Consider the following 21,852-nt stretch of genomic DNA (forward strand, 5'->3'; position numbering starts at 1 on the left):
ACAAAAATACCATAACGAAAACATTAACACTTTCATTAGCACCTGAAGCAATTAACACTGGTAACTATACAAAATACGAATCATTCAGCAATCGTTAGGTAAGACTAATTTTTTTGTGTGAAAGGAGTATAACAAAGAATATACCCAAGAAGTTGCTAGATGCAGTCTAAGCACTTCTGATACGCTACTTCAATCTTGATTTTAACGTCTCCTCGTGTATTGCAACAATAACGATAGAAGTCAGTTTCGACTCGCAATCAGACATAGAAATTTTCGCCACTATATATATATATATATAAGATACGCTCGCATCCCACTGCTGACGTAAGAAAGCGATATTTAACGTCTATTCAAGACTAGAAAATAATCATGTTGGATGCCAGATTCGAAACTCGGTAACGTAAGAAAATTTTCATTTCGACATTTCGAGTTCAAACATATCGCTCGCATTGGTAAAAAAATTCTTTATCTACCATTTAGCCGTGCTTAGATAACAATGAAATTAGGTGCTACTTTCTAATCCCAGTCTAACAAAGAACATTACGTCCACGTCATTTCAAGTTTGAACATGCGCACACTTTGTTGCTAGTGAATGAAACCATGTTTAACATCTTTAGTGGTTAGTTACCAACAAATGGAGGATAGGAGTCTTCAATGGGAACTGTTTCATTGGGTTTTCAATCCGTATCCAGAACAAAATAGTTAGTCGTGTAATTTAAGGTTCAAGCATGTTTGTATCTAGTTTCTCATGGAACCTTGAGTATTTTATGACGCTTTTTGCTAGATAACAAAGTCGGTCAGCCACTGTACTGAGACGTCGAAGAATGGTAATTTTACAATACAAACATGTAATCTTATATAGGTACCAAAGTAATTTTTTTAGAGACACAGTTATGAAAGAAGTACATCTGTTAGCTGTCTCATCTTCACTCATGGAGCCTCGCGGAGCGGTCGCGCTGTTTGAGGCGCCATGTCACGGAGTGCGAGGCCCCTCCCACCGGAGGTTCAAGACTTCCCTCGGGCATGGGTGTGTGTGTTGTTCTTAGCATAGAAGTTAGTTTAAGTAGTGTGTAAGTCTAGGGACCGATGACCTAAGCGGTTTGGTCCCTTAGGAATTCATACACTTTTTTTTTCACTCTTGGATACGTGATTACTGTGGTAACTCCCTGGTGAAGAAAAAACACTATTCATTTGAACATCAGCCACTCAATAGTCGATAATCCGATATAATTCTTCCAACATCAACATATTTACTGCAGAATCACGTTATATTAACTTCCTCTTGCTTACACCCTTTGCTACTCTACCTTTGGCCAACTGGTGCTTGTTCTTGTTCGATAATGACCTTGACGTCTAGAAGTTGTTGAATCCGCTCTTGGTGTTTTCCTCGGAAACATGTCACACCATGAGAATAGCATTTATTGTAATCAGCAAGCTGCCTAAGTTTCGTAGCCATATACACAAACTTCCTTCGTGAATCACTCTATCGATCTGTCTGTCTATCTATTAAACGTACACTAGTTTCCGATATTAGTCGTGACCTAACGTATACGGAAATGCTCAATAGCCATCGTGCCTCAATGTTGAACGAAAACGTTCTAAGCGTAAACTTCATGTGTGCTTAAATCTACTGTAAGCACTATCGATAACTGCCACAACAGATATGTCGCTAATGTTACGGATGTCTTTCCGTTGGTTTTACGGACAGGAAAACTTCCCATATGAGACATATATACTCAGTATATGGGTAACTGTAATTATTCAACACACACTACATTATTTCTCGATTTCTCCGGCGTCCTGTTGAAGGTGGTACAAGTAAGTATATATTAATTTCACCTTCATTTGCAGCTGCACATCCGATGAGAATACGAAAAATTTGCTAATAATTTCCGAAAATAATTAATTCTGCTGGACTTGTAATGTTCCTACCTATCTACCTGAGAGAAGAGAAACGCGGTGGTACACGCAATTGCGACGTGGCCTGCGGTGGTCATCACTTATCATTCTTCACCAGCTACCCACATGGTTACGATGATGAATCTCGACAGGCGCCGCAAGATGAGCACTAACATATCGTTTTCTGTAGTTGGACTTGTAGCACGTTGTGCCACTTCACCACGGAGCTATCACCGACCACTGAACTTTAGAGCAGTGAATGGGAAGAGTAGCGGGTTGTGGTAGTGATTCTGTAGTGCTATTGAAAGTTCGATACTTTAAGATGCCAAATTCTTTTACTAGCTAAAAATGCGCCAAACCTGATCATAATATTCTTTAACAATACGTCTACAATTAACAAAATACACAGCTAATCAGTCGCCAGAATTTATGTTTACACGTGACCCAGTTTGAAAGACCGCTATGGAGACCTTCTTCAGAAGAACAAGGACGAAACTAATTTTTTTTTTGACAATAACAAAGGATACCTGGCTCCCAGTTAGGAATATAAATGACTGTTGTTGTTGTGGTCTTCAGTCCAAACACTGATTTGATGCAGTTCTCTATGCTAATCTCTCCTGTGCAAGCCTCTTCATGTCAGAGTAACTACTGCAAACTACGTCCTCCTGAATCTGCGTACTGTATTCATCTCTTGGTCTCTCTCTACAATTTTTAATCCACACGTTTTTCTCTAGTTCTAAATTGGTTATACTTTGATGTCTCAAAATGTGCCCTACCAACCGATCCCTTCTTCGAGTCAGGTTGTGCCACAAATGTCCTTTCTCCCCCAATTCTATTCAATACCGCCTCATTAGTTATGTGCTCTACCCATCTGATCTTCAGCACTCTTCTGTAGCACCACATTTCAAAAGCTTGTATTCTTTTCTTGTCTAAACTGCTTATCGACCATGTTTAACTCATACATGGCTACACTCCATACAAAAAAGAGTTCTTGACGCTTTAATCTCTAATGGATGCTAACAAATTTGTCTTCTTCAGAACCGCTTTTCTTACCGTTGCCAGTCTGTATTTTATATCCTCCCTACTTCGACCATCATCAGTTATTTCGCTACCCAAATAGCAAAACTCATATACTACTTTAAATGTCTCATTTCCTAATCTAATTCCCTCAGCTTCACTGAATTAAATTCGACGAATTCCATTATCTTCGTTTTCGTTTTTGTTGATGTTCATCTCAAATCCTCCTTTCAAGACACTGTCCATTCCATTCAGCTGCTCTTCAAAATCATTTGCTGTCCCTGACAGTGTTACAATGCCGTTGGCAAACCTCAAAGCTGTTATTTCTCCTCCCTTAACTTTAATTCCTAATCCAAATTTTTCTTTTGTTTTCTTTATTGCTTGCTCAAAACATACATGGAATAACATCGGGAAAGGCTACAACCCTGTCTCACTCCCCTCCCAATCTCTGCTTCCCTTTCATGCCTCGACTCTTATAACTGTCACCTGGCCTTTCGCTCCCGATATTTTACCCCTGCCACCGTTAGAATTTGAAAGAGAGTATTCCAGTCAGCATTATCAAAAGCTTTCTCTAAGTCCAAAAAGGCTATAAACGTTTCCTTTATTGCTTGCTCAAAACATACATGGAACAACATCGGGGAAGGCTACAACCCTGTCTCACTCCCCTCCCAATCTCTGCTTCCCTTTCATGCCTCGACTCTTATAACTGTCATATGGCCTTTCGCTCCCGATATTTTACCCCTGCCACCGTTAGAATTTGAAAGAGAGTATTCCAGTCAACATTATCAAATGCTTTCTCTAAGTCCAAAAAGGCTATAAACGTAGGTTTCCTCAACCTATCTTCCACGAGAAGTCCAAGGGGCCGTATTGTTTCGCGTGTTCCTACATTTCTCCTGAATCCAAACTGATCTTCCTCGAGGCCGTCTTCTACCAATTTTTCCATTTTTCTGTAAAGAACCCATGTTAGTATTTTATAACTGTGACTTATAAAACTAATAGTTCGGTAATTTTCACACCCGTCAGCGTCCTGGTTTCCATGGAATTGGAATTATTATATTCCTCTTGAAGTGTGAGGGTGTTTCGCCTATCTCACACATTTTGTTCACTGGATGGAAGAGTTTTGTCATGGCTGGCTTTGCCAAGGCTATCGGTAGTTCTACTCCTGGGGCGTTGTTTCGACTTAGGTCTTTTCAGTGCTCTGTCAAATCCCGTACTACTGCCATCAAGTATGTATCCCTTGTAAACACCTTTTATACAATCCTTCCACCTTCCTGCTTTCCCTTCTTTACTTACGACTCGTTTTTCATCTGAGCTCTTGATATTCATACAGGTGGTTCTCTTTTCTCCAATTTTAATTTTCCTTTAGGCGGCATCTGTCAATTCCCTATTGATACATGCTTATAAGTCCTTACATTTGTCCTGTAGCCCTTCCTGCTTAGCCATTTTGCATGTCTTCTCAATCTTATTTTTTAGGCGTTTGTATTCCCTTTCGACAACTTTATTTACTGCATTTGTATATTTTCTTCTTCCATGAATTAAATTTCAAATCTATTGCATTACTTAAGGATTTCTACTAGCCCTTTTATTACCTACTTGATCCTCTGCTGCCTTCGTTATTTCATCTCTCAAAGCTACGCTTTCTTCTTGTGTCATACTCATTTCCCCTGTTCTTGTCAATCATTCCTTAATCCTCCCTCTGAAACTCTATACAAACTCTGGTTCTTTCAGTTTATCCTGGTCCCATCTCCTTTAATTCCTACCTTTTTGTAATTTGTTCAATTTTACTCTACAGTTAACAACCAATAAATTGTGGTCAGAGTCCATGTCTGCCCCTAGAATTGACTTACAATTTAAAATTTGGTTCCCAAATCTCAGTCTTACTATTATATAATCAATTTTAAATCTTCCGCTTTCTCCAAGTCTCTTCCACGTATACAGCCTTCTTTCATGATTCTTAAACCAGGTATTAACTGTGATAAAATTATCAAATGGTTCAAATGGCTCTGAGCACTATGGGACTCAACATCTTAGGTCATAAGTCCCCTAGAACTTAGAACTACTTAAATCTAACTAACCTAAGGACATCACACACACCCATGCCCGAGGCAGGATTCGAACCTGCGACCGTAGCAGCCCCGCGGTTCCGGACTGCAGCGCCAGAACCGCACGGCCACCGCGGCCGGCGATTAAATTATCCTCTGTGCAAAACTCTACCAGACGGCTTCCTCTTTCATTCCTTTCCCCAAGTCCATATTCATCTACTTTTATTTTTCTCTTCCTTTTCGTACAGTCGAATTCCAGTCCCTGATGAGTATTAAATTTTCGTCTTCCTTAACTATCTGAATAATTTCTTTTATCTCATCATACATTTCTTCAGTACCTTCATCATCTGCGGAGCTAGTCGGCATATAAACTAGTACTACTGTGGTGCGATGGTTCAAATGGCTCTGAGCACTATGGGACTCAACATCTTAGGTCATAAGTCCCCTAGAACTTAGAACTACTTAAACCTAACTAACCTAAGGACATCACACACACCCATGCCCGAGGCAGGATTCGAACCTGCGACCGTAGCAGTCCCGCGGTTCCGGACTGCAGTGCCAGAACCGCTAGACCACCGCGGCCGGCTGATGCTACTACTGTGGTGGTTGTGGCTTTCATGTCTGTCTTGGCTACAATAATGCGTTCACTATGCTGTTCATAGTAGCTTATCCGCTTTACTACTTTTTTTACTCATTATTAAACCTACTCTTGCATTACCCCTATTTCAAGTTGTATTTACAACTCTGTATTCACCTGACCAGAAATCCTGTTCCTCCTGCCACCGAACTTCAGTAACTCGTAAGATATGTAGCCTTAACCTATCCGTTTCCCTTTTTAAATTTTCTAACCTGCCTTCCAGATTAAGGGATCTCACACTCCACGCTCCGATCCGCAGAACGCCAATTTTGTTCTCCTGATAACGACGTCCTCCTGAGTAGTCCGCTTCTAGAGATCCAGACAAGGGACTATTTTACCTCCGGAATATTATACTCGAGAGGCTGGCATCATCATTTAACAATACAGTAGAGCTGCATGCCCTCTGGAAAAATTACAGCTGCTGTTTCCCGTTGCTTTCAGCCTTTCGCAGTACAAGCAGGGCAAGGCTGTTTAGGTTGATGTTACAAGAACAGATCAGTCAATCATCCAAGCTATTGGCCCAGAAACTACTGAAAAGGCTGCATCCTCTTCAGGAACAACACGTTTTTCTGGCGCCTCAACCTACGCTACGGCTACCGGCGCCGGGGCACGCAAGCCCCCCCCCCCCCCCCAACCAACGCCAAGTTCCATGGTTCGTGGGGGAGAGTGGTTGGGGAGGGGAGGTTGTTAAAGTGATTACAGTTCCTAATTTGATTCCATCCATCACGAGCTGAGGCTCTCATTTTACATACAGAGAATATGAATGAAATTTCAATTAAAACTAAAAGATTAAGACGGGTACGGCTATTGAACACACAAACGTCGAACTAAGAACGTAGTAACTAGCTGCAGCGCTTACGTAGACTAGCACCCAGCGCGCACATGTTGTGGGCTAATACTATAATGAACGCTCTGTTATGTAATATTTAACTTTTCCTAGAATCAATGCGCAGAGAAGTGCTGTACTGAAGTACTAAGGAATGAAGGGACACGCTTGAACTTCTCTGAGGCTACAGATACTCCGATCATGAATATCTCAGCAGGCAGTTAAGTTGAATATGATTGGACATCTCTAAAAAGGGGAATCACAGAAAGTGGAAGGAAAACCGTAGGTACAAGGAAGACAACTCTGAAGAAATCATGGATAAAAGATGAAATACTTCATCTGATCGACGAAAGAGGGGAGTACAAAAAAGTTCATAGAAACTCAGGAACACAGAAACAAAAGTCACTTAGAATATAAATAAATAGGAAGTGCAGGGAAGCTAAGGCAAAATGGCCACATGAAAGATGTGGAGAAATAGAAAACGAAATGATTGTCGGAAGGATTGACTCAGCACATAGAAAAGTCGAAACAAGCTTCGGTGAAATTGAAAGCAAGGGCGATTACATTAAGAGTGCGGGGAGAATTTCACTGTTAATTGCAGAGGAGACTGCGGACTGTTGGAAAGAGTACATGAAGGTCTCTGCGAGGGGGAATACTTATCTGATAACGTGGTAGAAGAAGAGATAGTAGTCGACAGGAAAGAAACAGGGAGTCCAGTATTAGAATCAGAATTTGAAGGAATTTTGGAGGATCTAAGATCAAATAAGTCAAGAGGGATAGATAACACTCCATCGAAATTTTTAAAATCATTGGGGGAAGTGGCAACACAATGGCTGTTCACGTTGATGTGTAGAACGTATGAGACTGGCTGTATACCATCAGACTTTAGGGAAAACATCATCCACACGATTCTAAAGACACCAAGAGCCGACAAATGCGAGACTTATCGAACAGTCAGCTTAACAGCTCTGACAAGAATAATATACAGAATAATGGTAACGAAAACTGAGTATCCATTAGATGACGAGCAGGTTGGCTTTAGGACAAGTAAAGGCACCTTAGAGGCAGTCCTGACGTTGTGGCTGATAGTGGAAGCAAGACTGAAGGAGAATCGAGACGCTTTCATTGGATTTGTCGACCTGCAAAAAAGTTCGACAAGGCAAAACGATGCAAGATGTTCGAAATTCTGAGAAAGATAGGGATAGTTGAATCCGAGTATCCTAATTTACTGAAATGAAGAGCAAATATTTTTCTTAAGAAAAGTTAACAAACCTTGTGGAGTCGTAAATTGCATAATTATTAAGTGAGCCTAAGTTCTGAAATACTCGACGTAGTTTTTATAAACTGACATTTACAGTTCAAAGATTCTTTTTATTGAATTAATAGCGCGTTCAGTTTCACGTGTTATGTATGTAACAGTGCTTTCCACATTGTGTTGTGACTAAAGTGTTCATCCACGATCCGTATCTACCGATAACTGGTTTCTGGGTCCCCTTGCTAATATTTTAGCCAAGTGTAACTGTCATATCACCACAACAGCAATCAAGAATAAATAACTGGCTACAGTTATTCAAACTATACTAGATCCAGGTACCACATATTGCATTTGAGCTAGCTTAATATACTGAAATGAATATTCCTTAATAGCCAGTACAAAAGACACGATTACTTCATAACTATCTCAATACTAGTGATTTTCTATAATCAGACTGACAAAAGAACCTCTAGTCCATGTCAGTAGTGCTCCACCATTAATAATCAGTTACCTGTAATTATCAATTATCTTCCTACTGCAATATACAGACAGTGTTATTGAGAGCCAATCGCTGCCTACACACATTAATGCTTCTCCCGTGTAGTTCAAATCAATTTACTGGAAGAGTACTTGTTAAATAGTACTAGTGTCTTGTATCTTATAGCAAAACCGAAGTTTAGTCTGAAGTAAAGTCACCCCACAAAATTAACTTTGTTTTTGAACCATGCTATTACTGGGTTCAACTTTGCCTAATTAGGCGGGCGACAGTTCCTGTATACTGAATTACAGTTTGCTTCACTACTAATAGAACCTTGGTTAGATTCCCGTTCACCATGCTACTGCTTTCTTTCAACAGATATCCTCAGGGAACAAAATATGACCTGACACCTTCCCATTACTCTCAGCTACAGTCATTATTCTATACCAGCATTATTCTAATACCAGCACTAGTGTTCTACGTCTCGCCGCGTGACAGAAAATTCGTAAACTTCTTATACAATGAGGAAAGACCATAGAATATGTACTAAGCGTGGAACAAGTCTATTTCGAGCGCTGATTGTCCAGCGGCATGAACTTGGAATAAATTTAATAATAATAAAAAAAATAATAGCAAATATTGCGGAAGCTCAGAAACTAAACTTTATTTCAGATTCAGTATTAAATGGATACAAAAACAGTAGTAGACGAAAGCGAACAGAACGAGGCAGTACAGGGTGTACCGAGATACATCATCGAGCTCCATGGCAGTTACCGAAATGTATACACAGGAAGCGCCACAGAACGGCAATTTGCTTACGTAGCATACCATGCGTACGTAAATGATCAGATTTAAATAAGGAGCCCTTCACAAATAAAACCGAAATCAAAGGATGGAACGAATGAGGAAGCTTACATGGAAGATAATGATTACGTAAATGAATCGACGCATATGTTCAGTACTTCGCAGACAGAGAAAGAACCAACAGAATCACATGACATAGAATCAGAGCATGTGGATACAGTAGAGCAGGAGAGCGAAAAACCATGAAGCATTAATGACCTATTAAAACATTTGTTTGCACAAACTAAAGATCGCCGAAAAGTACAAATTAGTAACATTAACAGTCAAATTAAGGCCCAAGTTACTGGTCCTGATAACCAGCTCCAAACACAAGCTAATAACCTCAATAGCCAAATGAAAACACAGAGCGTCAGTATCAGTAAACAGATCGAAAAAGTAGACGAAAAAGTAGGCGTTTTGAGTACTACTGTCAAAGATATAACACTTTAAATAAACACCCTAAATACCAATGTGGCCACTATGCAGGGCAGATCAATGATATCAAGGAAAGCTTCTACTTAGAAATTATAAAGATGCAAGAAACGGTGAACATTTAGTAGTAACAAAAGCGGAAGAAAAAGTTTTCGGTCTGAAAACCGAAATTGTTGACGAGTGTAGAAATGAAATCTCACATTTGAGAAAGACATTCGTTGATTCTGAGAAAGAAATAAGCAAACAGGTAAATATTTGCCAACAGAAGTTCAACCAAAACACTTCACAAATTCAAGGCAAGATCTGTGACATTGAAAAGAAAATAAGAGACGAGTCCAGTTCTGTCATTGATCGGATGCCTCATAACTGTGAGAAAGCTTTGAACCTGCCAGTATGCTATATATCCTGGCTGACGTCCATTGGATTTTCTGAAAAATTGCGAAAGAATTTTTCCTGAATGTTTGACAGAGCAGGAAAGGATTAACGTAGTTACCAGTGCATTAGCAGGTGATGTTAAACGATGGGGAAAAAATTAGAACCGTGATAAATTGACATTTAACGAATTCAAACAACAGTTTACCAAGGAATACTGGTCAGAACAAAAACAAGATTCTCCATGACGAGAATTCATAGTGGCTAGATTATATGACAATAGGGGCAGAAACTCTATGAAAGACTTCTGTGAAACGTGGTTTCTTTAACTGACGCATTTAAAAAATAGACGATTCGAAGCCGAGATTATATGGGAGTGTGGGTACAGCTACCAGATGATTCGAAGAGATACGTAGCAAGCAATCATAAAAACTTTTCTGCATCTTTAGAAAGAGTAGAGAATGAAGATCATTGGCGAAGTAATCGTCACTGTCGCCATAATAACAACACCAGGGTTAATCACAATGACAATGAACAAAATGACAGCGAAAGGTATTGCGTTGTTCAACGAGGTAGGTGCCGAGGTCGAGGTTCTTGAGCCGTTCGCGGAAGAGGATTTGCAGCGTGACATTATCACGACAACAACCACGCGGAAAACTAGGGACTGCGTGTGTTGCGGGCCAAACTAACACGGACACATTTTCACGGCTCAAATGTAAGAAACAATACCGGCGTAGATGAAGTGAATATAATACTCGAGAGAACGTCTGCGAAGCACCACAGGTCGCTGCAAACAAAGCGACAGATATGTTCAGGAAGGAGTGACGGCAGGCAGGCAATGAAACGTATATTAGCGTGCGGACAGAGAGACTGCCAGCGAAGAATACATCAGACCGATCAGTTATTCGTATGGAAGCTGTAATTACGGCAGTACAACAGAATGGGGACGTCAGAATAGAATGCAATGAACCTGCTTTGGTAGATAACAACACGAGGGCAAGAGAAAACGTGAACATGTACGTAGGCGAAAAGAAAGAGCCGACGATACTTTGAAGAACGCTAAAATTCGCGAAAATGAGTTTTCAAAGATTACTAGTTGGTGTGAACAGGTCGATGACCTATATCAAGGGCTGAAGCAGTGCGAGTTGGAGTATTTCAAAAGGAATTATGCGACCAAAAGGTTACATAAAGGTGAAAGTAGAAAAAAAGGACGCCGAGAATACGACGTGACCCAACAGCAAGGAGGAAATGGAAGTATTTAGCACCGGGTGAAGTTTGTCTAGCAGCAATTGGTAAAGAGGTGGCAAGTAGTGAGGGAAGGGCACCGCGCAAAGTATGCGAGCTGCCAGTAATAACCAGATTAAACTTCCTGGCAGATTAAAACTGTGTGCCCGACCGAGACTCGAACTCAGGACCGTTGCCTTTCGCGGACAAGTGCTCTACCATCTGGACAATGGACTTGAAACCTATGTCCACAGACCAGAATAAGAAGAAGCACTCTTTGAAAACATTGCATAAATAATACTTACTGTATTATAATATGCTTACTTTTTACAAAGTATGTTTTGTTGCACATGTTATAATGTCATGAAGAAGTACTGTCATACTTCTGCTAACATACGTTTCTAAGTTTCAGTTTCTTAACTATGTAACTATGTATAGAAAGAAACGGACCTTCCCAAAAAGTAAAATGACATACTACTAGAAAGCCACACTGCATAATGAGCTGTAGCTTAATAAAATGAACGCCAATGTGTGAAATGAGTAGGATAAATTCTTGCTAAGTGAGTAGGAAGGGGTGTTTCAAATGGACTGACAAAAATCTCAGTGGACAGTCAAGTGATCCCTCGATAAAGCAAGGTTTGTAAATCGGGTGGTGGCGTGGACTGCCTAAAGTTATGGAGGGGCAGTGAGAAAGTTTATGCTTATTGTAAATAGTTTTGTATTATTTTGCTGAACTGCATAAAAAATTAGGGCAACTAAAAACACTTATCTGGTGAAAGTAATAATTTTTCGTGATTGATTTTGATACACACAAACTGACAGTAAAATCTTCAGTAGTATTTTTCAAGATGATGAAATTAAACAAGTGTAAATACTGAACAAAATTTAAATAACGTTTATGTAAAAGTTTGTATCGTTTTCTCTCGCTTGTATGTGTGTAGTAAGTGTTCTGTTATTTATGTGTCACTATCATATGGGTGTACCTAATACTATCCAGTTCTCTGTGTAACACAAAATTTCTTCCCCACGGTGAAATGTACCGTAAATGTAACTAATGTTGTTCTTGTGTGAATGAATTGAAATGATATTCTTTGTTTTTGCATTGTTATTTATGTAAAGTGAACGCTATTGCGAAGTGTTTGAAAAATTTTTCTTCTTCGCCCAACACGGTTTGAGAGGATACGGACGTTTCACTGTTGTATCGCTAACAGGAAACATCACTGAAACATGGGGCAATTATTGCAATTATCTGTAATGATCTTATCTGACTTCTTTGTCTGCTTTATCAATGTCACTCTTTGATGTAACATCCATGTAAGTGCTTTATTCATTATTTATGATAATTTATATAATTGTAATTAATCCATAGATGTAATTTCAAAAGTAATGTACTGTAAAAGAATGTAAAGAGCTAAAAATTTAAATGCAATACTGGTTCATGCGGAGGGAAAGTAGGTTTGTAATCATGTAAAACTTGGAGAGAAGTCCCTCCTCCACAGAACTGGCCAGGCGCGAATAGAAAGGGTGGATCTGACAGTCGAACTGCAGGGCTCCTTTGTGACGTGAGTCAGTGAGTCGGTGGCTAGCAGGCAAAGAGTTCGCATCTTGTGAACGGAAAGAGGCGATAAGAACTGCAACATTATATAATATAGCCTCGGATGCGGAAGTAATGCGGCTTGTTATTCATTGCATGCTCTGGTTAACTCTGTACTATGAAAATTCGGCGCTAAGAAAAGAATTCTCAAAGTTTGTTACATACGAGGTGCCATGGATACCTTCGCCGCCTTTTAAATAGCCAGGAGATCGACGCTGCTACGACTTTCAGTTCAAATAATCAATTAAGTACTGTATCACTGCATGGGCCAGCTATAGGGTTTCGTTTTCAATAATAAGTTTGTGTCTGGAAACTCTGTGTCGAGCCACCTTATTTTATCCTTAGTCACTTATCTAGACAGGGTACTATCCCAAGCGCTACGTTGAACCCGAGTATCCTAATTTACTGATCTGAAAAGCAATTATTTTCCTTGAAAAAGCTAAAAAACTTCGTGGAGCTGTAAAGTGCATAGCTATTTAGTGAGCATACGTTTTGAAATATTCAAGAAGTTTTCGTAAATGGACAGCTGCACTTCAAAGATTCTTATTGTTGAAATAACAGTCTTTACAATTTCATGTGTTATGTAGGTAACATTGTTTCCAATATTGTGTTCCGACTAAAGTGTTCAGCCACTCAGTTCAGCCACGAACTGAGTATTGTGTTCCGACTAAAGTGTTCAGCCACGAACTGACAAGAAGAAGGAACAGGATAGCAGGATATCCGTTATGACATCAAGGAATAACGTCCATGGTATTAGAGGAGGCTGTAGAGACTAAAAACTGTAGAGGAATACATAGATTGGAATACATCCACCAAATAACTGAGGGCCTAAGCTACAAGTGCAGTTTCTGAGTCCCAATGCTAATTGCTGAGCGAAATTTAAATGTCATATTACCATAACAGCAATCAAGAATAAGTAACTGGCTACAGTTATTTAAACTATACTAGATCTACGTGCTAAAATACTCCATTTGAGCTAAATAATATTACGGTTATCAATATTCCTTAAGAATACTAATAAAAATCAGTGAGAAAGATACGATTACTTCATAGCTATTTCTATAGTAATAATTCCCTGTAATCAGACTGAAAAAAAAACTTCTTGTCCCACCAGTACTCATTTACCAGTACTTATCAATTATCTTCATATTGTATTGTACAGGTAGTAAGTGTTATTTGAGAGCCATTTGTTGCCTACACACATTAACACTTCTGTATAGTTCAAGTCAATTCACTGGTAAACTGCTTGCTAAATAGTATTACTGTGTTGTATCTCATCAGCGAAACAGAAATTTAGTATCAAGTAAATTCACCTGACATAGTTAACTTTTTTGTCAACCATGCTAATACTGTGACCTTTTCCGTTTACGTAATTACAATTTACTTGATTGCTAATAGAACCTTGGTTTGATTCCCGTTCACCTAGCTACTGCTTTCTTTCAATACAAATCTTTAGGGAAACAAACTTGGTCCGACACCTTTCCATTACATTCAGTCGCAGCAAAAAATCATATCACAGGAATAACATTATCGGCATATTAATGTTTTAATAGTAGCCGGTAGTGTTATAGGCTACAGGGAAAGCCGGATAATATACAGCATGTACAAAACTAAGAGGGCCCAATGAGATTGGAAGACCAAGAACGAACCCCTCGGATTAAAAAGGGTGTGAGATGGAGTTGCAGTCTTTCGCCCCTACTGTTCGTTCTATAGATCGAAGAAGCATTGATGGAAATAAAGAGAAGATTCAAGAGTGGGATTAAAATTCAGGGCGAAAGGATAGCAATAATAAGTTTCGCTGATGCCATTGCTATCCTCTGTGACAGTGAAGAAGAATTACTAGATGTGTTGAACGGAATGAACAGTCTAATGAGTACAGAAAACGGGCTGAGGGTAAATGCAATAAAGACGTTCATAGTGACTAGTAGGAGAAGTGAGAGCAGCGAGAAATGTAACATCGGAACTACTACCACAGGTGAATAAAAAGATCTCTCTAGTAATTATGTTCTATGAAGTGACAACAATGCAGTGGGATGCCACTGACAACAGCAGTCGGACTCATTTCTGACGGTGACCCGTCCGTTTCAGCGTTAATTGGCTGCTGCGGGACGACTATATTAGCTAGTCATGGCCTCTCCAGCTCTACGTACGCCAAGTTTACGAATAATTAAGGAGAAAACGCGAGACATCTGATAACGAAGGCAAAGGGTAGCACACGTGCGTGCGGAGTGGGTTCTGATGGAATACCCGTGTTCTCGTTTTTTTTGTTCTGCGCTATTTCTATTCAGCCAAGGATTCAGTCATTCCCAATTTTTGCGAATACCGTGTTAGCTATATAGCGAGACACACGTGTGCGAAGACAGGTTGCGCAGCAGTTTTGGCTACCCATGCCCAACGCGATGTAGTCTTTATTTTTTTCCTTTTACTTCTACATAGAGGACAATAATACAAATTGTAGGATGTAATGACTGCGCGTATATTTTCCATACATCGTACGGAGAAAAGTTTCAACTATTTTCATTCGAAATTAAAGTATCCACAATCTTAAACAACCACATCCGACTCAATACGTTGCTCATTCGATACTTAGATAAATTGACGTAGTCTAAAAAGTAAATGTTTAATCGACATGTCTTGTTATTGTCAGGCTTCACAAGTGGGTGAACTCTTACTGAGCGCGGTGATGGGTTCCGATAGTAGGTTGCTCATGCAGTAATATGTTGATTGGCATGGAGATTACTCTGCGACATTGACGCCTGTGTACGACCAGTTGATAGGTTTCACACAGCAACTTACGCTTCTTGGGTCACATACTGTGTCTACGCCAACTGACTAACTAAGGCCCGAAAGTACCATAGAACATCGACGACAATGACAGCTCGACAGGCTTACGACAACGAGTGTGTTCAAGTCACCGTCTAGGTTTCGTTCCCATCTGCTAGAGGCAGAAAGTTTGGTATGCATGACAGTGCGTTGGTTTCAATTTTCTTCTTTTCTTTTTGGGTCATCAGTCTTCTGACTGGTTTGGTGCGGCCCGCCACGAATTCTTATCCTGTGTCAACCTTTTCACCTACGTCCTCAATTATTTGCTGGATGTATTCCAATCTCTGTCTTCTTCTGCAGTTTTTGCCCTCTACAGCTCCCTTTAGTACCACGAAAGTCATTCCCTCGTGTCTTAACAGATGTCCTATTATCCTGTGTCCTTTCCTTTCCTCCCTGATTCTCCGCAGAACGTCCGCATCCCTTGCCTTACCAGTCCACCTACGAGTAATTTTCAGAATTCGTCTGTAGCGCCACATCTCAAATGCTTCGATTCTCTTCTATTCCGGTTTTCTCACAGTCCATGTTTCAGTACCATAGAATTCTGGTCTCCAGACGTACCTTATCAGAAATTCGTTCCTCAAATTAAGGCCTATGTTTGATACCAGTAGGCTTCTCTTGACCAGGAATGCCCTTTTTGCCGTTGCTAGACTGGTTTTGACGTCCTCCTTGCTCCGTCCGTCGTTGGTTATTTTACTGCCTAGGTAGCAGAATTTCTTAACTTCATCTACTTCGTGACCATCAATCCTGATGTTAAGTTTCTCGCTATTCTCATTTCTGCTGCTCGTCATTACTTCCGTCTTTTTTCGATTTACTGTCAATTCGTATTCTGTACTCATTAGATTCCCATTGTGTAGGAACGCCAAATGCCTTCGAATTCAATAGCAGGTGAGCTTAGTCGCTGGTGTGATCAATGGAATAATTTCGTTTTCTGAATATATCCTGTCACTAAACCATTAAGGAGCCCAGCATTTCAATCTTTTTCTCCATTTTCCTCACGAGATCTGCATGTTAATCTGGATTAGGCAACAAAGGTGGTAGAGCGTGGCCCGACGTCTTTTCTGTCGCCATGACCATGTTGTTGGATCCTGGTTTACAAAAAAGGAATACGGAACGGGAACATAGTAACCTTCGAAATAATTTTGAAATGGCCAACTGGAAAAAACTAAGTGCAGAAATTGACCAGGAATTTGCGGCCGCAGTGTAGAGTACATGGCACGGACACTTACAACTGTCTTATAACACGCATAAAATGTGACCACTCCAATACTGAAAATTGCAATACACCTCGGAGTGCAAAGCTTACAAGTGAAAAAAAAACATGTACAGGTGCGCAGATTTTATCAAAGAACTTTACTGCAGAAGGAGAGGGTGGAGTGTACTATCTACCCTGCGAAAACAGCTATAACGAGATGTTGAACAGACTCTGCTGAATGCTGCTGCAGTCGCTTTTTCCAGAAGATAACAGCGAAAATGATGACGATTTTCAAACAGAGGCACGAGATAGTACGTATGCCTCATATGAAAGACCAAGAGTAGTTCTGCCATTTGCACAAGAGGAAGTTTGTAGATACTACCACTCAGATAAAGAATGAAAAAGCTCCAGATCATGACTACAGCAGTAGAGCATTTACTGAAAATCGTTCCATTCTTTACTCACTTGTTGAATGAATCACTAAATAAGGAAAAAAATCTTGTTGTCTGTAAGTCTGCGCAAGCTGTAATAATCCAGAGGAGCATGGACAGCGATTCAGCTGTTCTTAAGAGCCAAGGCCAGTTCACCTTCAGAATGGACAGATCTATAGATGACGCAATTAGCTATTCTCGGTATTCTGGACAACTGTAGCAATAAGTATGTTGTAGGCATCGTGGTTGATATAGCGGGCGTATTTGACAATCTGTCGTAGTTCGCAGTGTTTCTCCGCCTGAGAGAATTACATGTCTCAGAACGTTTGTACCAGGGCTTCCTAGATTGCTGTGAAATCCGCAGTGTAGAGAGGAGCACACCATCCAGTAAAACAGTGAGGCGAATTACTAAGGGTTGCTCAGAGAGATCTATATGTGGATAAATTTTCTAGGACCTTACCCTTGAGCCTTTGCATGAATGAAAACGCTCAAGAGCCTATGCTGATAACATATTGGTTGTAGTTGCAGAGAATAGCCAGGCTGGAAAGAGCAGCGTATGATGCACTTGCTCAGGTACAAAAATCGCACTTAGATAATAGAAATACCAGCAAACAAGATTACCTACCATCTGCTCAACGACATCCTCTCCCGCTTCCGGAATCTGAAAACCGGGGAACTCCGATGCGACACAGTTATTATTTGGGCGTACGCTTGGATCAAAAGCATAACTTTTACACACATGTGTCTCAGATACTTCAGTAAGCTATAAAAGTTACTCACGAACTGGTAAGATCATGCACCATAGACATTAAGATTACTTACTGCAGCTTAGACTCTATCAAGACGCAGTTCCTAGCGCTATCATAGAATTTGCTGCCAGCATCTGGGCACACAGACTGTGATACAGGCGACACACCTGCATCACCATCTTTATTCCGCAAGCCACCCTGTGGTGTGTGGCGGAGGGTAGTTTGTGTACCACTACCACTTCCCCCTTCTCAGTTTCTGTCGCGAATAGTTCGCGGCAATAACGATTGCCGGTAAGCCTCCGTATGGCCTCGAATCTCTTTATCTTTATGGCTTGCTTGCCAGGTTTACGCAGGAGGAAGCAATACATTTATTGACTCTCCTAAGAACGTCAAATCACTGAAGGTAAGCGCTGTTGGGCATGGGTAGAACTTGTGTGGTTGACGGTCTGCCGAACGCTGTTGGCAAGCTGGGTTCACTCAGCCCTTCAGAGGGCAATAGAGGAACTACTTAGTTGAGAAGTAGCAAGTCCTGTCACGAAAACTGACAATGACCGGGAGAGCGGTGTACTGACCACATGCCCTTTCGTACCCGCCTCCAGCGACGCCCATCGGTTGAGGATGACATGTTAGTCGGTCGGTATCATTGGGCCTTCCGAACCCCCTTCGGACGGAGTTCAGTTTTTTTTTTCTGGGAATGTACGCTTTCGGTACATCAACAGTAAACCACACAGTGATGCACAATACCTCTCACGCAGCGTCTGCTACTGGAACTGACTGATAATCTCCGTGACGCTTTCGTGCATACTAAAATAATGAACACTTAACGCGTGAGTTACTGTCAAAATGTGACGATACCATCACATATCGCTATGCGACATTATTTAATTTTTCTACGGCTATTTTTCAGTTTAAAATCAGTCGTCCTTTCCTTTCACGCTTTATTAAAAGTGACATTAAAGTGTAGATTTCGCCTAGTAACTAGCCATTATTAGTGCAGAATTTCAGAGTTTCAATGCATGCTTCAGCACATTAATCCCCTGTTGTCCAGACTCGTGTCACAGTTAAGACTCGCCGAATGGAAACACAGTTGTATAGCTTTCTGTGTCCGCAGAAAGCCAGTCGCTGAATCTCGCTAAGTCGAGCGGGCTTACTTCTATGGGATGGGGAGGAGGCGACGGGGGTGTGCAGTTCGCGGAACTCAACTTCAGAGGTTCAGACGCCGAGGCACCATCCCGAGAACGTTGGACAGTCTGTTGCGTTCCCTCTAGAAATTTGGTTCACCCAGTGCCACTGCACCACTCTGGACAGAGTTCTTGGAGCGTAAGATTGACTACTGATGAAGACACTGCTTCGGCGGAGTACCAACTTTGTTTTAAAAGCTGTGCGTTTTCTTCGTAAAAAAAAGGAAAACTATGTGCGCTTTCCCCTGCGTCTTCAAGAACTTGGAAACAATTCTTGAGCGTCCATTGGCAACAGCATCTCTTCCACGTAGACTTTTTACAGAGTTGATAGTTGAGGGCTGATAGCTTGGACTCTGGGCGTCCTGTTCCGAGCCATAGTAAGGAGGGCGTTCTGGTCCGGGCCGATAGAGAATGTGGTGGTCGGTGCAAGCTAGCTGTTTGAAGGAATGTCAGTAGCGCGACTGGGGTAGCGCGATCCATATTCTCTGCAGCTCTTTACTTGTCACTTTGCCACGCAATTTGTGTTGGGTTCATTTTTAGTTTGTTGAAATTTTAAATTCAATTAAAGGAACTGCCCACCAAATCTTGCTGCGCTAGCTCCATACACTCTTGCACAGTTTTTTGCTACTCGTATTTCACTCCCTGCCTGCGTCAGGACACCGTACTATTAAGTTTCGTTGCGAGAAAGCGACGAGCACTGCATGTGCTCGAGTTGCGTCACGGGACACAGAAGTTGTAACGGTTCAAATGAAACGCGCTGCTCTTCTTCTATACTTCTTATACGAATATCATCAGTTACCGATCCCTTACTGGTGAGTAATATTTAAGTACTGGTCGCACGAGGTTTTTATAACCTACCTTCTTCGCTGATGAACTACATTTCCTGAAGATTCTTGCAATGAATGTCTCTAATCAGCCTCTTCTGCTATTAGTTTTATGTAGTCGTTCCTCTTTCATCGCCCCATACGCATACTCGCAGACATTTCAGGGAAGTCCGTGCTTCCAGTGTTTGTTCTGCAATCATCTTAAAATACAATAAAAGGCTTTTCTGTCTGTATATACGCAACACGTTACATTTGTTCATGCTGAGGGTCATTTGCCACTCCTTCACCAAGAGTAGATGCTCTGTAGTTCTTCCTGCGATTCACTACATTTTTTTAGGGTTGCGACTTCTCCGTATAAAACAGCATCATCCCCGAAAAGCCTCACGGAACTTCTATTGCTACCAACTTCGTCTTTTACAATATTGTGAAAATTAATGGACCTATAACACTTCCTTGTGGTACGCTCGAAACTACTTTTACGTCTGAAGATCTCCATTTGGAATGACATGCGGTTTCCTGTTTGCTAGAAATTCTTCAGTCCAATCACACAGGTGGTCTGATATTACGTACTCTAATACTTGCTTGATTTAGCAGCAGTGTGGGACCATAGCGAATGCCATACAGAAGTCAAGGAGTACGGCATCTGCATGGCCACCGGTAACTATAGCGTTCTAGACCTCGTAGATGAACGGAGCGAGATGGATTTCACACGATCAATCTTTTTGAAGCTTATGTTGATCCATAGGGTGGAGATTTTCTGCCTCCAGAAATGTCATAATATCAGAGCCTAAAACATATTCCAAAATTCTACTACAAACCGACGCCACTGTTCGACGGCCCTTCTTGGAAATGGGAATGACCTGTGCTTTTTCCCAACCATCAGGATCTTCCAGAGACCTACGGTACATTGCTGCTATAAGAGGGCAAATTCTGTCACATACTCTTCATTGAATCGTATTGACATATACGAGTGTCCTTTCCTCCGTTGAGCGATTCAGTAATGTCCTGTCCCATATTTAAAAGTAGTCTCCCTTTTTTGGTCTTGTGATGTGACTGCCTTTCGCTTTATACCAATTACTTTCGTAGCTGAGAGCTACTTGTTGCACAGATATCATGATCAATATTATTTACCTCGCACTGAGTGCCAAAGCGTCTGAAGTTCCATGAATATTAATTAAGTATTAGCCCTTATTTCTGTTCTAAGGAGAAAACTGTACAGAAGAAAATTGATTAGAGAACTGCAAAACGAGTGATGAAGGTTTACATTTTACTGAAAGTTTCAAGTAATTTACTTTCAGAGGGTACACGAGAGCAATAATTGCAGGAGGAGAAAGGGTGTGCTGATACGCAAGTTATTACGAAGACTAACGAACTAGTAACTGCATAATGAACATTTATTTAACAGAAGTAGCGTATTCTTGAAAATGCATTTACATGGAACACACAAAAAAGTAATAATCCTCCGGCTCCACACGAGCAAACATTAATAACGTAGGAATGATCATTTGTAGGCAAGGATTGGTTGGATGAAGGGAACTCAACACGGACGAGCAACTGCTCGCACACAAGGTTCAACTCACCGGACAGTTTAAAGCAAAGAGGACCGCTTTCCATTAATATGTGAGCCATTAATCCCACTCCTGACTCGCAGTGGGAAGAATCATAAAAGTTAACTGGGCACAATACAGAATGTGAATCGTTACCGATTAAAGTTCCAGATCGGCCCCATTTGCATTTACTTCAAACGGTACCGAAACCATCACCCCACGAGAATTCTGCATTGCTCCTAACGACTGAGTTTCCTTTTACCTCAAAATTGAACTAACTTCCACAAAAAATCAGTGATCACTTGTGTACAGAAACAGCACGTCATACTTACTTAATAACGGAGCAGCGACTGCTTGCTGCGACTCGCCTCGTCCGCGTCCAGGTAAGTTCTGTCTCAAATATAAACTGCCTCGCCTCTGCGTACAGAGAGCGAACAAACCTGCTGATGGTGCACTAACCAATAACAAAGATGAGTTTGCCAGAAA

The sequence above is a fragment of the Schistocerca cancellata genome, chromosome 6 (genome assembly GCF_023864275.1).
Source record: "Schistocerca cancellata isolate TAMUIC-IGC-003103 chromosome 6, iqSchCanc2.1, whole genome shotgun sequence".
Taxonomy (NCBI): domain Eukaryota; kingdom Metazoa; phylum Arthropoda; class Insecta; order Orthoptera; family Acrididae; genus Schistocerca; species Schistocerca cancellata.